This window comes from Macaca thibetana, chromosome 8 (assembly GCF_024542745.1).
Source record: "Macaca thibetana thibetana isolate TM-01 chromosome 8, ASM2454274v1, whole genome shotgun sequence".
NCBI classification, from domain to species: Eukaryota; Metazoa; Chordata; class Mammalia; order Primates; family Cercopithecidae; genus Macaca; species Macaca thibetana.
The window spans coordinates 48462035-48480166 of NC_065585.1; the positions used below are offsets into that span (position 1 = coordinate 48462035).

Sequence of the window (18132 nt, forward strand, 5' to 3'; positions counted from 1 at the left end):
CATCTGCAACCTTAATTTCCCTTTGCAATGTAACCTAACATGCACAGGTTTCAGGGATTAAGATATGGACACCATAGGTGGTGGTAGGGAAGACAGTATTCTGCCCACTGCAGACAGTTATAATTTGTATCTCAGTTTTATGGATGAAGAAATGGAGGTATAAAGAGTGTATGTGTTTGGCCCAAAGTCACATAGGTGATGGTGGTAGACCTCAGATTTGAACTCAGGACAATGACTTCAAAGCCCATGTTCTTAACCATTAAGCCACAGGAAATGCAAGGTGCCAGTGAGTTATTAGTTTAAGTTGTAAACACTAAAATTTGGACTGAGTAGGCAATGAAATGAATTCAGAATAATGCTGACTTCCATGATGTACCTTCTGCTTCTCAAAGAACTTAATTGATGTTTATGATACCTCCAGTCACTTTCTAGCCTTTCTTTGGTCCCTGATTTTCTTTAAGCTTTAGCTCAAAAAAGCTAATGAAAAGAAAAACCCTACAAAAGAATAGCCAGGTGTTTTAGATGGTAAATGTTGGTATACAATACAAATGGAATTAATGATTTAAAATACTCAAATGTAACAAATACAGGCTCAGATAAGTTATGATTAGCATAGATCCATTTGATTTTGATAATGAAAAAAGAATCTCAAAATTATGCTCTGGCACAAAAGAGATATATGTATATAAACATGGAAGATGAATTATATGAGCTACTTCACAGTATTATGAAAGGAGAGAGGTATATTTTCTTTTCATCATCACAACCTGTTAAAAGCTAGCTGGAAACAGGGGCTAAACCAGAGGTCTAAGGCACAAGGCCAGTAAGAGTAAGAAAGACTCTGGAATTCACTAAAGTCTTCATTTAAGGCTTTTGGGTTTTTTGTTGTTGTTGTCATTGTTGTTTTGTTTTTTACAATCTCTCATAAATGTTACAAGCAGGATGTGAATTTTCTGTAAATATGTAGGTGTGACATCAGCAAGATGGCAGAATAGGAAATCCCAGGCTTCACTTGGCTTCACTTCCCTCTACAGAAAGTCCAACAAGCAACAATCCAAAGACAAGAACACTTTTGTGAAAACTTACAAACTTGAGAAAGAAATGGAGACAGCTGAAAGAATAGGCCGCTGAATCAAAAACCACATTAGAAGAGGAACAATCTCACGTTGACCATATTGCCCCTCCTGCTTTCCCAAATCAGCATGGTGATGCAGAGAGAGGATTTTTTTTCTTTTCTTTTTTTTTTTTTTTTGAGACAGAGTCCCTCTCTGTTACCCTAGCTGAAGTGCACTGGCACAATCTCGGCTCACTGCAACCTCCACCTCCCAGGTTCAAGCAATTCTCCTGCCTCAGCCTCCTGAGTAGCTGGGATTACAGGCACACACCACCATGCCCAGCTAATTTTTGTATTTTTAGTAGAGACAGGGTTTCACCATGTTTACCAGGATGGTCTTGATCTCCTGACCTCATGATCCACCCACCTCAGCCCCCCAAAGTGCTGGAATTACAGGCTTGAGTCACTGTGCCCAGCCAAGAGGATCTTTTTAACTGGGCCCATACAGTAAAAAAACAGAGTTTCTAGACATCTGGCTCCCCAGCATTCTGAGACACTTCCCAGAAAGTCCACTCCTGTCTGTCTGACCTCATGGGGAATACTGGCAGTAATGACATGGCTAGACCTCCTGGGGTTAGGTATAAACAAAGAAAGGAGGCAGAGCTCACAGGGACCAGTGTGCAAATTTTGGTGATGGCTCTATGTTCCTCCCAGTGGTGGTGCAAAATCAGAGACACCAGCCAATGGTACAGCTCACTTGCGAAGCCAAGCACACTGTTCACAGAAACATGATGAGAAGGTCAGCCTGGTTTGAGTCTTTAGATGGATAGCCTCCATATCTAGCCTCAGAGACCACCCCAATGCCTTACCCAGGAGGGAGATGTGGAGATGACCAACACAGGGCACTTCTGTGGATCATAGGGGTTCACAGGGTTTGGACCCAGAAGTCCAAAGAGTGACTTGATCCAGACTCAGAGCCCACTCCAAGGCCCTACCCAGGAAGAGGCAATCCTCAACCATGCAGTTCTATGCCGCATAGCCTCCAGACCCCATCCATCCTGAGCAGCAACTCCACCTAAACTCAGAGTCCAGCCTGCAGCCCTGCATAACTGTTGAACCCAAAAAGTAGTACCACCCAGCCAGGAAATATACCCTACAACCTTGTCCAATGAGAAATTATAGCAGAGCCCAGTCAGTGGTCTCCCCCAGGCAGGGGAGCCTAGACAGCAGCCCCATCAGATCTCAGAGCAAAGGCAGCAGCCCAGCCAACTATAGCAAGCTCTTCCTGCATGGGGTCATTACCACCTGAACCAGTAAGAATCACACCCTAGACTAAGAAGTAAAGGCCAATCCCTGCCAAAGAATACCTGTAAAGACCAGAAGAACAAACTGTTGGGGCCAGATGCAGTGGCTTATGCTTGTTATTCCAGCACTTTGGGAAGCCAAGGTAAGTAGATCACTTGAGCCCACAAGTTCAAGACCAGCCTGGACAACATGGTGAAACCCCATATTTACAAAAAATACAAAAAGTAGCCAGGCATGGTGGCACATACCTGTTGTCCCAACTACTCAGGAGGCTGAGGTGGGAGAATCTTATGAGCCCAGGAGGTGAAGGCTGCAGTGGACTGTCATTATACCACTGCACTCAGAAGGAAGCTGTCTCTTCAAATGTGCAGACACCCATGAAAGAACACAAGGATTACAAATATAGACGGTCCCCAATTTATGATGGTTCAACTTACAACTATACAACCTTAGAACGTACTTATCAGGATATAACCCCATTGTAAGTCAAGGAGCATCAGCACTTATGTGGTTCAACTTATAATTTTTTGACATTACAATTGGTTTATTGGGGTATTAAACACATTTCTTACAAAGTTTTCAAATTACTATGGGTTTAACAGGACATAAGCCCGTCGTAAGTCAAAGAGCATCTGTAATCATCAAAAGAAGCTAACAAAGTTCCAATAACAGAATAAAAAATGAAGATCTATAAAGTGGCAGAAAAAAAAATCCAGAAGAATCCTTGTAAAGCAGTTCAGTGAACTATAAGAATATATGGATATAAAATTAAATGAAATTTGAAAAATAATACACAAAATTAGAATGTAGAAAAAGAAGTAGAAACAATAAAAAACCCTAGAGATAAAGATTACAATGACTTAATTGAAAAATACAATAGAAATCTTCAACAGCAGACTCAATTAAGCAGAAAAATCAGTGAGCTAAAGACAGAATATTTGAAATTATTCACCAGAGGAGAAAAAAGAAAAAAGAATGAAAAAGACGAAGAAAGCCTACAAGAATTATGTGACACAATCACAATCAAGGGAACTAACCTTCACATAATAGAAATTTCAGAAGATGAAGAGAGAGAAAAATGGCCAGAAAGTATATTTTAAAAGGAAATAGAAAAAAAATCCTAAAATTCATAGGGAATAAAAATAAAAATCACCAAGATCTTATACAAAACAAACAAAGCTGGAGGCATCATACTACCTGATATCAAACTATTGCAAAGCCATTAAAAAATCATCGAAGAGAAAGGATGCCTGCCTAAACAGGGTTTTAATGCAGATGAACATGCTGTATTCTGGAAAAAAAAAAAAAAAAGCCACAAAGGACATTTACTAGTAAGGAAGAGAAGTGAGCACCAAGATTTAAGGTAGGAAGGGATAGGCTAACTCTACTGTTTTGTGCAAATTCAGTCAGGTTTATGGTCAGGATTGTTATCTATAAAGTTGCTAACCTCCAAGTCTTGATGGGAAAAGATAAACATCAGCTGCCAGTCTTTTGGCTTAAACAAGAACAATTTTTCTGGATTGGTTCCACTGATGCTTTTTCCCTGAAGTCAGAGAGTATCTTGCCAGTAAGGGAATGCCTTTTAAAATTATTTTCATATTAGACAATGCCCCTGGCCACCTAGAACCCTATGAGTTCAACATCAACGACATCAAAGTGTTCTACTTGCCCCCAAGCACAACATCTCTAACTATCCTCTACATCAGGGGATCATAAGGACCTTGAAGGCTCATTATACACAGTACTCTGTGGAAAGGATGTGAACGCTATGTTAGAGAACCCTGATAGAACATCATGAAAGTCTAGAAGGATTACACCATTGAAGACACCATCACTGTTATAGAAAAAGCTGTGAGCCATCAAGCCAACAATAAGTTCCTGCAGGAGAAAACTGTGCCCAGCTGTTGTGTATGACTTCACAAGATTTATGACAAAGCCAATCAAGGAAATCATGAAAGTGATTGTGAATACAGTGGGAAAAAAGGTGGTGAGTGAAGATATCAAGATATGAATCTTGGAGAAATTCAAGAGCTAATAGACGCTACACACCAGAGGAATTGACAGAAGACAACTTGACGGAATGCTTCTGAACCAGTGCCTTATGATGAGGAGGAGGATATAAAAGTACCAAAAAGCAAATTAACAACAGACAATCTGGCAGAACCGTTCTGATTATTTAAGATCACTTTGACTTCTTTTATGACATGAACGCTTCTATGATATGGGCACTGAAGCTAAAGCAAATAGCAGAAGAAAGACTGATACTGTATAGAAACATTTTAAGATAAACTTTACAACATTTTCCAAAAAAGAAAAGTAGCCATACAGAAATTATGATGTATTTCCAGAAAGTTACACCAAGTGGGCCTGCCTCTCCTCCCTCCCCTTCTACCTCCTCCACTTCTTCCACCTCAGCCACCCCTAAGACAGCAAGACCAACCCCTTCTCTTCCTCCTCCTCCTCCGCCTACTCAACATAAAGATGACAAGAATGAAGACCTTTATGATTATTCACTTCCACTTAATAAATAGTAAATATATTTTCTCTCCCTTATGATTTTCTCAATAAAATTTTCTTTTCTCTATCTTACTCTATTGTAAGCATATAGTATATATATTACATGTAACATATAAAATACGTGTTAATTGGCTGTTTATGTTACTGGTAAGACTTCCAGTCAACAGTTGGCTATTAGTAGTTAAGTTTTGGGGGAATCAAAAGTTATAATAGAATTTTCAAATGTAGAGGGAGTCAGCACACCTAAACCCCGCATTGCTCAAAGATGAACTGTATAAGGAACTCAAACAACTCAATAGCAAGAAAACAAGCAACCCAATTAAAAAATGGACAAAGAACCTGAATAGACAATTCTCAAAAGAAGACATAAAAATGACCAACAGATATATTTAAAAATGCTCAACATCATTAATTATCAAAGAAAAGCAAATCAAAACTGCAATGAGATAATATCTCACCCCAGTTAGAATGGCTACTATGAAAAAGACAGAAAATAACAAGTGCACTAGGCACTGTGGCTCACTCTTGTAATCCAGCACTTTGGGAGGCCAAGGGGAATAGATTGCTTGAGCTCAGGAGTTTGAGACCAGTCTGGGCAACATGGCAAAACCCCATCTCTTCAAATATACAAAAATTAGCCAGGCACAGTGGCACACTTGTAGTCCCAGTTACCTAGGAGGCTGAGGAGGGAGGATGGCTTGATCTTGGGAGGCAGAGGTTGCAGTGAGCCGAGATCACACCCCTGTACTCCAGCCTGGACAAAAGAACCAGATCCTGCCACAAAAACAAAATTCTGGTGACAACGTGAAGTAAAGGAAACTCTTACGCATTGTTGATGGGAATGTAAATTTGTATAGCCATTACTGAAAACTTTATGGAGAGTCCTCAAAAAAACTAAAGATAGAACTATCAAATGATCCAGCAGTCCCACTTCTAAGTACATATCCAAAGATTTGAAATAATTATATTAAAAAGATATATGGAATCCCATGTTCACTGCAGCACTATCCCATGTTGACTGCAGCACTATTCACAATAGCCAAATTATAGAATCAACCTAAGTGTCCATCAACAGATAAATGGATAAAGAAAAGGTGGTATATATGCACAATGAAATACTATTCTGCCTTTAAAAATGAGGAAATTCTGTCATTTGTGACAACGTGGATGAAGCTGCAGGAAATTATGCTAAATGAAATAAGCCAGACATAGGCACAGAAAGACAAATACCACATGATCTCACTTCTATGTGGAATCTAAAACAACAGAACTAAGAAGCGTAGAGTAGAATGGTGCTGACTAAAGTCTGAGGGGTTGGGAAAAATGGGGAATACCAAAGGGTTCAAAGTTTTAACTAAACAAGAGGAATATGTTTTTTGAGATTACGTTGTCACCATGATGACTATAGTTAATTATACTGTGTTGTATATTTCAAAATCGCTAAGAGAGCAAATTTCAAATATTTTCACCACAAAAATAAGTATTTAAGGTGATGAGTAGGCTTATTAGCTTGATTTAATCATTCCACATTGTATGAAATGTTGTGTTATGACATATATCAACATTACTTTGTACCTCATAAATATATACAATCATAATTTGTCAATTTACAATAAAATAAAAAAGAACTTATTAATGCAAAAAAGGAAATATATATACACACATATACCCCATATATATTCCAATATATATCATGTACATGTATATTCATACATAATATAATTATTTTTGATTAATAAAATATACTATTAAATGTTCCATATCCCTATTCACTCATAAATTATATTATTTAACCTCATTAGTTATACTATTCAAATCTTGCATATTACCATTTGACTTTGTCTATTTAATTTGTCATGTAAAACAACAGATCTAAGGTGTCCTACAAGTAGCTTTGCTTATTTTCTCATACTTTGGATCATTAGTTTTACATATTTTGAAGATATGCATTTTTAGATGTTTGATGCAAAAAAGAGTCACAACTACCTCTTCTTCCTTACAGAGGTTATCTTTCATCAGTACAAAATAACTCTGGGTCTAATATAATGGTCTTTGCTTTGAAATATACTTGGTTTCATTTTAATACTGATGTAGAATTCCAGGACCATAAGAGTTTCTGGTTTTCTTACCCTGGCTCTCTATATTGGTGAATTTACATTTATGACTCTCTTGTGGTCTAACTGTCAGACTGAAGGCAGTGCCAGTGCTGGGCTTGTTTTCCATTTCCCAGCTGAGTTTTGCCCCATCCAATGGCCTACCTGTTAGGTACTTGGTAAACAGTAAAGGTAGCTGGATGGATTTAACTACGAGTCATGATGTCCATTATATTTTAAATGGTCTCTAACAATTAGAGGATCCAGCTGCAGATCCCCATCTTCCTATTCAATACCCAAGTCAGAAAAATCTTCACATATGATAAATATAGATATAGGCTACTATCTTAAGTCAACCCCGTATTTGAAAGTCTGGATTTATTCAGATAATAAAACAAGGAGTGACTGTTCATTTTATAAAGGGATTATTTGCCTCATAAAAAATTTAATCATAACACTTTGATATTGTGGACTCCCCTACCGCATTGAAAGTGTCATTTGATTTACATAGATAGGCTCTATGCACAACCCTTCATGAACATCCCCATTGTATATAGCATAATCGGTGCTAAGGATCCTTTCACGTCACTGTCTGTCTCCGCAGAGATCTTGGCTCTTTTGGTGTTCAAATACCATCTGCTTTACTTTTACATTTCCGTGATATGATACGGTAAGGGAAGGAGGGGACACACTGCAGCAGGCCAAGGTTCCAAGGTAAGACAAGGCTTCGATACAATGGACAAAGCAATGGACCCAAAGTCAGAAGGCTCTGAGTCCCTGCCAGCCACGGGATCTGAGCCACCTGAGCCATGAGACAAACTGCAGCCTCCTTCATGCCAGATTTTTAGTTTATAAAAGAAAGATAATAAGGCCTGGGTGCACCTACTTCCTAGGTTCTTATAACAATCAAATATAAAATTGCTTTTTAAATATAAGGTGCTATGCGAATGTTTTCTCCAAGGAAGTCTAATACCACTGCATCAAGAGAACACTGCATTGATCTGCCTTTTTCTTTGTTAACACCGGTTTGTCATAGAATTACTTAAATTTTCTGGAAAATTTCTCCAAATCATTATCCTTTTCATTTTTATCTTACTTTCCCTGTTACTCTTTGCTTAGTTCAAAGTCTCCAAACACTTTCTCTGCAAAATGAGATCAAGCCCTCTGCCCAGCACCCACACCTCTGAACAATCTCCTGTTTGTCTCTTCCTGACAAACTGAATAAGATGAGAAATCAAAGCTTGTGATATCTTACCATTAAAGAAGTACAATTATTTGGAAGCGCCAGCTCAAATTTCTTTTCTGTATTTCATATCTGCCTATACCTGTGTCTTTGGAAACCACCGCTCTCTGCAACACTCCTGCCATTTCCTTATCTTTGTTCCTTTGAACGACTCTGGTCTGTATTTCTCTTTTTCAGTTTCTTCTGGCAGCTTATAATAACCCCCCATTGTTTGAGTCTCCAATCTTCTTTCCTTTACTGGCACTTACACAAGAATCAGAGTTCTCTAAGAACTCGCCTGAAATATAATGTAATGGTCATTAGATAAGTATGATGTATTTTTTAAGTGAGTTATTAAACTGATGTGTCTTTTCAGACCGAGACCCTATTGTAATGTTTGGCTGAGGTCTTGACTGTGTGACATCACAGCACAGCTACAGAAAAGGCTATATCCTGGGATCTCCACCTGGATGTTCCACAGCTACCTCCGCTCACTCACCGTCTTTCTCCCGAAACTTCTTCCTCACCTTACATTTCTTACCCTCATTTGTGGCATCTCCACTCACCCAGTTAAGCAATTCCAAAACCTCAGATTATTTTTAAACATATCTCCCATATCCAGCTAGTCATTAATCCTGCTGTTTTCAAAAAGCCTCTCAAACCTATCTTAGTTTAGATCCTTATCCTATTTCATGAGAACTATGGCAATAGCATCTTCATTTTCCTGTGGCCTTCTGGCTCTTCATTCCCCAGTTCTTCTGAAACATTACTGTAGCTATTTTCTAAAGAAAATCCAATCATATCACTCCTCTGCTTAAAATTCAGCTTAAATATGCTGAAAACAGCCAGGTACAGTGGCTCATGCCTGTAATCCCTACACTGTGGGAGGCCAAGGCAGGCAGATAGCTTGCAGCCAGAAGGTCGAGATCAACCTGGCCCACATGGCAAAGCCCCGTCTCTACTAAAAATACAAAAATTAGCCAGGCTGTAGTGGCATGCACCTGTAGTTCCAGCTATTTGGGAGGCGGAGGCAGGAGAATCACTCGAACCAGGAAGCGAAAGTTGCAGTGAGCTGAGATCTTGCCATGGCACTCCAGCCTGGGTGACAGAGAGAGGCCTTGTCTCAAAACAAAACAAAACAAAACAAAAATAATGCTGAAAAGGATTATCTAGACTGTGATAAAGTTTAAATAACATGACATTCAAGGACCATCAATGTCTGGCCCTAGCCTTACCAGACCTCCCTACAGCCACACTGAAGTCCCATCTCCCGAAGAATGCCATGTTCCTACTTGCGTCCTTTTCCTTGCTCTTGTTGTTCTCCATTCTTGGAATACCCTTCTCCCTCTGCTTGGTCTTCAGGCTTTGAAATACAGTTTGAAATTCACCTTCTCTGCAAAGTCTTTCTGAGCTCCAATCACACCTCTTTCCTGGAAGAGTGAGTGACCACTACTTCCACATTACCCTGTGGTGCAATTGTTTGCAGATGGGTCACTCTCCTATTTAAATTTGTTCTCATTCATCTTTATCCGGCACATAGTACACACTCAATAAACGGTTATTGAAATTAATATTTTCTGAATAAAATAACTAAAGGAAAATTCCAGAGATCCAGAGGTACACCCCTCCAGATACTTCACTGCATTAAAGAAAAGGGCCCAGGAATAAAGAGAAAGAACTAATAATGTGACTATAACAAACACATGAATGGGTTGTTTGTTTTTAAAAGTTAAGTGGTTCAGGGAGGGTAGGAGGATAAAGTACATTTTAAAGCTCTAGCTTCAGGGCAAGTAATAAAAATTGTTGCTTTAATGTTTTTTTCATAATATTGTGAGCAATGGGAAGGTCTATTCCATCACACCAGCCTTCGGGGCAGAAAGTTTCAGCCTCCTGAGCTAAATCAAACTGGCATCAGCTCTTAGTTTTTCAGGCGGCCACAACTGGTCTCTGCTTTCCATGGGGCTAAACTTGGCTGACAAAAAAGAAACAAAATAATTTCCCACTTATTTTATGGGCCTCTCTTTTCCTCTTTTGCTCTCATCAATTAATTATAAGAGTTCTGGAAACCCATCCTGCATTCTTGTCTCTGGATTACACAGATGTAGGCATTGTTCTTTGTCTATACTAGGGATTGTTGGTCTTATAAAGAAGGAGGTTGGAAGGCAGTGTCTTACCAAGGGCACAAAGCTAGTCCAAGAAACAACACTGCTTGGCACTCATGGTTCAAAGCCCTTAAGTGCCATTCACTGATGACAACTCTTGATGCCACTCATTTTATATTCCCTAAATTGGTAAGTCTGAATACGTTTAAAATTAAGATGCATGGGCACCTAGGTCAAAGTATCAGAGTCTCCTAGAATCTCAATGGAATTCAATAATTTTCAAAATGATAAAACAACCAACTCCCTTATAATTCAGTCTTAATCATTTCATCCTATACTCTCATTCTAAATTCAGTTACCCAAATAACGCAGGGTTTGTATATATGCTTGAACACACACAGAGACCACATTCTTCAAAGTTACACAGTCTTTCCTGGCAAGATTGTCTTGTTTCTGGGAGAAACCCTGTTTCCATCTGCTTGAGTTCTAAGTCCTAACTGTCCCATTTTCCAAGTGCTGTTTCTAGTTAAGAAGGTCAAATAGGAATTACCATAGTATCTAGCTCTTAGGTATATAGTGACGATTAAATGGGGCAATATAAGTAAAAAGATTAAATATAACAGTGCCTGGTGTATGGTCAGTGCCCCATAAATATCAGCTTTGTAACATTCCATGCCTGTATGACACATGACCTCATAACTGGCTCTTTGGGTTGGCCCTTTTCACCAAGCAACACGTGTATTCCACTTCTCCTTATAAACTTGAATTAACTGAAGTAGGTAACATTAATTTCATTTTACTTAACACATTTGGAACTTTGTGTTTGTTAAATGTAGCATGCAAAAATATTTAAATACGTATGTATAATGACTTTTGAAGTGCCTTTAAAAAATCTCCAAGGTCCTTCCAGCTCCAAAATGTGATCCATGATAACTAATCTCAAATGCATGCAAAGAAATAGGGATGCAGTTCCCCGGATACACTGGGAATATATAGCATTGTCAGACTAGGTTGCACTGGAAACAAGTCAGACCCAGGACCAGGAGCCTGTGACAATGTAGAAGAAAATCTTGCCCTCCTTTCTCCCCACCAGCCTAGGGTTTATTATACTTATCTTGAGCTCCCAGGCTTTCTTATTGCAGATGTGGAGAAGAAAGGAAATGAGTTGTAAATAGCAGAGAAGACAGCAGAGACAAAATGCTATGGAATCTCAAACAGAGGAGGTGAAGTAAGCAGAACTCCAGGAAATCATCGGTAATTTCACCTTCTAACCCTGATAAAAAAGAATCCCAAAGGTTTAACTCAGGAAGGGTCCCTAGCTAAACACCTTCATTTTGGAGATTAAGAAATTAAAACCTACAGAGATCAAGTGGCAAGTCCAAGGTCATCCGGCTCTTCTGGAACCTGGGCCTGGAAACTAAGAACTGCTGCAGTGACCAACTATATTAAAGCTGTGTGCTAAGCCTATGTGTTTACAAACAGATAGTGTCTCTCTGGGCCCTATGTAGCCTTCTCCAGTCACCTGCAAATCAGCCAGCACCTGTCTCAGGAAAACAGACAAGATTCTTAATAACTCTGAATTCAAAAGAAACGCCTGGTTTTACGAACAAGTCAGAGTCATATGGTTCTGCCTTTACAGTCACCCTTATCTTTAAGAAATGAATGAAATATTATAGTGACAATGATTCTTTAAACGTCCAAAGTAGAAGTGAACAAAACACAAGCAAGAAAAAACCTAGGCATATTTTGTTGTAAGCAAACACATAAAGCCAAGTCCACCAAAAATGGAAATACCAGGGGGCGTTTCTGGAGATTATTTTAACAGCATAGAATAGAACTCTTTTTAAGTGGTCCCAATCAGAATGCCTCCATTTGCAAAAGTGCAACATTTACACAACTTTTTGGAAAGCTATCAAAACCTAGGAGTTGTAAGCCTGCATCTTCACTGCTTCCACTTCATATATCTTTATTTTCACTCATGCACTGATTCATTCAGTTCGATCTCATATGCACTCACTGACTTACTCATTTGTTAATTCACTCAGTTCTGCGGCATAGGTACTCATCCAGTTACTTATCGAGTAGCTCTGAGTCCTAAGTCAGATGGGACTTTGCCCTCATGGAACTTAGATTCCAGGAGAGTCTAGTAGCAGAAACTAGACGCATCAAAAGCGAAAGTACACGGTAAAATGCGAAAGGAACCCCAAAAGAACTGCATAAATCATACTGGAGGCTCAGGGGGACCAGGAATGTTTACAGATGGGGGGTGAAGCGGGGGGCTTGGGGCTGAGCCCTGTTGCTGACGGGAAGTAAAACCGTCTTGGGAAGGACGGCTGAGGGCCGTGCTCGCTGCTGTCCCGCAGCATCCTCCACCACCCCCACGTCACAGCTTCCCCATTTCTAGGCTCGGTGCCTCCAGTGTCACGAAGGGGCAGCCACAGGCTGCCAACCCGCCGCTCCCCAGCCAGCTCCTCCCGTCACTCCCCCGAATGATTGGTGTTGGAAGTCCGTCCCCGTCTGCCCCCGCCCCTGGCCTGCTGCAGCCTCAGCCCGCCCGACCGCCACGGGTAGGAGCCAAGGCCTCGGTCCAGCCGCCCGCGGGCACTGCCAGGTCGGCTGCAAACGCACCTGATGGGGCGGCTCCTACGGCGGCGACGGAGGCGGCTCCCAGGACCGGGCTCGCGGCCTAGCCTTACGGTGGCGGCGGCCACACCCCTGACCAGGCTGGGGCCCTCCGCGCCGCCCCGTGACTGCAGCCCTGCCTGCCGGCAAGGCCGCGGACCGAGAGGCGGGGCAAAGACCTGACTCGGGGGCCGGGCACCACCTCCGGAACGCCTCGGGGGGTCTCACTCGCCCTCCGAGGGCGACCTTAGGGACACAGATCGGCCGGAAGGCTGCTCAGCTTCTGGGCTGTGGCTTCTGTTAGAAAATTGAGTGTCGCCCTGGGTCCGGAGCCCCTAGGCCTGACTCCTTCGTGCAGGGGCGTCTCCCTCAGACTGGGTGGTGCGCAGGCCAGGGCCGCGTGCTTTTCAGAAGCACAGCCTCAGAGGCAAGGCGGGCGGCAGGGGCCTGAGAAGGCGCATGGCTTGGCAGAAGGGTCCTGTGCTTCGATGGGTGCCCGTGCAGGTAGAGAAGGACCGGGCTGCGAAGCTGAAAGGAAAACGTGAAAGGTTTTTGTGTTTCTCTGAGCCTGAGTAAAGGCCATGCTTTCTGAGCTGTCAAACGCCTCCCAGAGGGAAGCGATTATTAAACCGTTTTCCCATCCTGCCAGGTGTAGGATTGTTCGGCGGTGATGATGGAAGGCAGAAGAGATGACCTGAACTGAGAGATCAGAAAGAGTCTTTTCTCTTTCGCTTGTGCCTTAGTTATATGAGGGTGCCCAAGAAGAAAGGAGACTCATCTGATTACCTGGTGTGGCTTATCTCAACAAGTCACACGCATTCTGGTCACAGAGTATGTGCTCATTGTTTTCAATGCTTTATGTTTTGATAAGTGTAAATTCCTTTGTTTAAGGAAACTCTTATCAAATACAAACAGTTATCTTTGTGAAACACTGAGCAGTTCCAGTCTCTCCTCTTAACTAAAAAAACAAAACAGAACTTTTAATTTAAAAAGAAAAGAAAGAAAAAGCACATGCTCGCTGGGGGAAAAAAAAACCAAAAAACACAAAATGTGGAAAGTCCACTCACCTTCGGTTAACAATCCCTCTAAACCTTACTAGCCCTGTTGCCCACCGAAAAAAGTGTGAACTCTGTGAAGCATTGGAGGGTCCTCATAAACATGGCCCTGACCCACCTTTCCAGAATTATCTCTCGGATGCCATATCAAACCCCACTGAATTACTTTTTTCTCCAACCATCAACGGTAAAGGAAAAGTTTTTATTATTTCCAATCTGACATGGACCATTATTTCTGTAAAACACAATTCAAAACCAGCTAACAGATAAGAGACAAAAACTACAAGCACAGTTTTTATTACAAGTGTACAACGAGTATCCCAAAAAGCATAAAATTAGTTTTTCAATTTTTGGCTGTTGTTTTTTTTATTTCTAAATGTTTACTCACAATTTCTATACTTACCTGTTCATGGACCAGTAAAAAGCTGTTCATTGACTGGCGGTGGTGACTACAGTTTAAGTGGCGCTGACTTGCTGTTCGTTATGTCAAATGCTTTTCAACTTCTGGGCCTTTTCTCATGTTTAATGCCAACAAAGTTCTTTCCCACTCAAGTTTCAACTCGTAATAATAATAAAAGCTTCACATTTATTGAGTGCCTTGTGCTAAGATTTTCAATGCATTAACTGTGAATTCTTATTTGTCCTATGAGCTACAAATTATGATCATTATTATTTATCCCCACTTTACAGATAAGGAGATGGAGGATTAGAGATGTCAAGTCAGAAAACCAGTGAGGTACAAAGTCAGCATTAAACTGAGCTGGCCTGATTCTGGAGCCCAAGCAATCAACCAATATGCTGGGCCCCTCTCTGTGAAACCTCCCCCATTTGCTTTCAAGTTGAAATTAATCACTCTTGCTTATACCTCTACTCTAACATTTTTTCCCATTGGTTTTCATTCATGTCAGCTTCCCTCACTAGGCTTTAAGCTTCTGAGTACAGTGACATTTGTCTGCTCACACTAATCACAGAAAGCAGAGCTCATTCTCATCTTTGCGTTACCACTACCTTTTATGCTTACTTCATAATATGTTTTAATTATTTATTCTTGTCAGCATCCTCTACTAAACCATACAATGTTCAGAGTTATCTTACCAAAGATGATTTTATTTATTTAATTGAATAAGCACTTCTGTAGCATGTATAATAAGCCAGGTACTATTCCAAGAATTTTAAAACCTCGCAAATAGACCTATAAAGTAGATATTATTTTATCCCTGTTTAAACTGTGAGGAAACTAAGGCACAGAGAGGTTACCGGTAAGTTGCAGGACCAGAATTCCAAACCAAACAACCTGCCTGGCTGCAGAGTCTTATTTCTGAGCCACGATGCTATATGCTGATTTTCCACGATACCACGTGTTCTTCCTCTTAAAACACTTCACTGCGGGGAGATCAATCCATTATGGTCAATTAGAAGCCTCTGCCCGCAGCATTCACAGAGAGGAATGAAAAGGGGCAAGTGAATTCAGTATCTTCAACTGAAATATCCAAGTTCTCGCATTGGGACTGACTAGGAAAACCACTGGCCCATGGAAAATGAAGAAAAGTTGGGCAGGGTGGGGAGCCCACCCTGGAGCAGCACAGAATCAAAGGCACCTCCACCCTCAGCCAAGGGAAGTGGTGAGTGATTGTGCAACCCAGGAAACCATGCGTCTCCCATGAATCTTTGCAACCTGCGGATCAAGAGACCCCCTCATGAGTCCACACCACCAGAGCCTTGAGTCTGATACAGAGAGCTGTGTGTTGTCTTGGCAGAGCAGCCACTCAGGCACATACAAAGAGGCCCAGAAGTTTTACATACTCCGGCCACAATCACCAGCAAGGCAGGAAATCCATCTCTAGGAAGGTGGCTGAATCCAGGGAGCCAAGCAATGCCATTCTTCAGGCCCTACTTACATGATGCCCCACAAGTTAAGACCACCAGCTTGGAATTCCAGACAGCCAATGGCAGCGGGTGGGAGTTTGCCTGAGACAGGTTTGAGTTCCCAGGGGGAGGGGCAGCCGCCATCTCTGTAGTTCAGTCGACTCAGCTGCTGCAGCCTCCTGGCTGTGCAGAATACAGACGGTCAGAACTAGGAAGGGTTCCCTCTGCTACAATGAACCACACCTGCCCTACCAAAAAGCAGCCAGACTCCTTCTGTAAGTGGGACCCCAAGTCACTCCTCCTCACTGGAGAGGACCCCCTTAAGCCCCTCCAGCAATTGTTTTATGAACAGAACTCTGTTCTCTCCCTGGCACAGAGGTCCTGGAGGGAGGGGAAGCCATTATCTCAGCAGTTCAGTTGACTCAGCCATTCCAGCCTGCCAGCTGTGGATAATACAGATGGACCACACAAGGAAGGGTCCCCCACAATGTAGCACAGCTGCCTTGCCAAATTGCAGCCAGACTGCTTCTTTAAGTGGGACCCCAATCCATTCCTCATGGGTGGGTCCTCCCTGCAGGGGCTTCAGTCACTCCAATGAGGGCTCTACGGATAGAGCTTTGATATCTCCTGGGACAGGTTGCCTTGAAGAGGGACAACCACCATCTTTATGGTTCAGTGGACTCAGATGCTCCAGCCTGCCAGCTGTGGAGAATACAGGTGGTCCAGACTATAAGGGCCCTGCTCACCCCGACTCCCAGTGTAGCACACCTGCTCTACAAAAAGCAGCCAGACTACTTCTTTGGGTGGGTCCCTAATCCCGTTCCTCCTGACTGGGTGAAACCTCCCAGTAGGAGTCTCTAGCCACCTCCTACAGGTGTATGAGGGCTGGCAACAGATCAGAAACCACCTGAGATGAAGCTTCCAGAGGAAGAAGCTGGCTGCCATCTTTGCTGTTTCGTGGCCTTCACTAGTTATACCTCCAGATACAGGAAGAAGTGAGGCAACTGGGGTCTGGAGCAGATCTCCAGCAAATTGCAGCAGTCAAGTGGCCTGACTGTTAAGAGAAAAACAAAGAAACAGTCAGGAAAACAAAGAAAAACAAAGAAACAACAACATCAACAAAAAAGACCCCACAAAAACCTCAAAGTCAACAACCTCAAAGATTAAAGGTAGATAAGCCCACAAAGATGAGAAAGAATTAACGCAAACATGCCGAAAACTCAAAAAGCCAGAGTGCCTTTTCTCCTGCAAATGACCATAAGACCTCCCCAGCAAGGGCACAGAACTGGACTGAGACTGACATGGCTGAACTGACAGAAGTATGCTTCAGAAGGTGGGTAACAACGAACTTTGTTGAGCTAAAGGAGTATGTTGTAACCCAATGCAAAGAAGCTAAGAATCATAATAAAACAATACTGGAGCTGATAGCCAGATAGCCAGAATAGGTGAAAAAGGAATATAACTGACCTGATGAAGCTGAAAAACACGAGAACTTCACAATGCAATCACAAATATCAATAGCAGAATAGACCAAGTGGAGGAAAGAATCTCAGAGCTTGAAGACTATCTTTCTGAAATAGGACCAGCAGACAAGAATAGAGCAAAAAATAATAAAAAAGAATGAACAAAATGTCATGCGCGTCCATGTGAAGAGACCACCAAACAGGCTTTGTGTGAGCAATAAAGCTTTTTAATCACCTGGGTGCAGGCGGGCTGAGTCTGAAAAGAGAGTCAGCGAAGGGAGATAAGGGTGGGGCCGTTTTATAGGATTTGGGTAGGTAAAGGAAAATTACAGTCAAAGAGGGGTTGTTCTCTGGCGGGCAGGAGTAGGGGTCACCAGGTGCTCAGTGGGGGAGCTTTTTGAGCCAGGATGAGCCAGGAAAAGGAATATCACAAGATAATATTATCGCTTAAGGCAAGGACCAGCCATTTTCACTTCTGTTGTGGTGAAATGTCATCAGTTAAGGCGAGGCAGGGCATTTGCACTTCATTTGTGATTCTTCAGTTACTTCAGGCCATCTGGGCGTATACATGCAAGTCACAGGGGATGTGACGGTTTAGCTTGGGCTCAGAGGCCTGACACAAAACATCCAAGAATATGGAATGATGTAAAAAGACTGAACCTACAACTGATTGGGGTACCTGAAAGAGACAAGGGGGATGAAACCAAGTTGAAAAACATACTTCAGGATATCATCCAGGAGAACTTCTCCAACCTAGCAAGACAGGCCAACATTCAAATTTAGGAAATCCAGAGAACCCCAGTAAGATACTCCACAAGAAGATCAATCCAAAG

General features: G+C 41.8%; 2 protein-coding genes across 35 annotated transcripts in view; one reads left to right on the plus strand and one right to left on the minus strand.

The window, feature by feature from the left end:
* The window catches only part of CPQ (carboxypeptidase Q), a 498229-nt gene extending 484959 nt beyond the window's left edge, over positions 1 to 13270 (minus strand). The window contains exon 1 of one of the 3 annotated variants that reach the window (XM_050800514.1): positions 12922 to 13266. The gene's annotated coding sequence lies outside the window, so the exon portion shown is untranslated. Of the gene's footprint in view, positions 1 to 12921 lie in introns of all 3 variants that reach the window. The other 2 variants (XM_050800515.1, XM_050800516.1) reach the window with 2 other exon arrangements.
* The window catches only part of LOC126960839 (cytochrome b-c1 complex subunit 7), a 1171628-nt gene that overhangs the window by 743542 nt on the left and 409954 nt on the right, over positions 1 to 18132 (plus strand). Inside the window, exon 1 of one of the 32 annotated variants that reach the window (XM_050800573.1) lies at positions 12557 to 12560. The exons of 30 other annotated variants lie outside the window; for them this stretch is intronic. The gene's annotated coding sequence lies outside the window, so the exon portion shown is untranslated. Of the gene's footprint in view, positions 1 to 12556; positions 12561 to 13357; positions 13362 to 18132 lie in introns of those variants that run through there. One more of the 32 variants, XM_050800587.1, reaches the window with a different exon arrangement.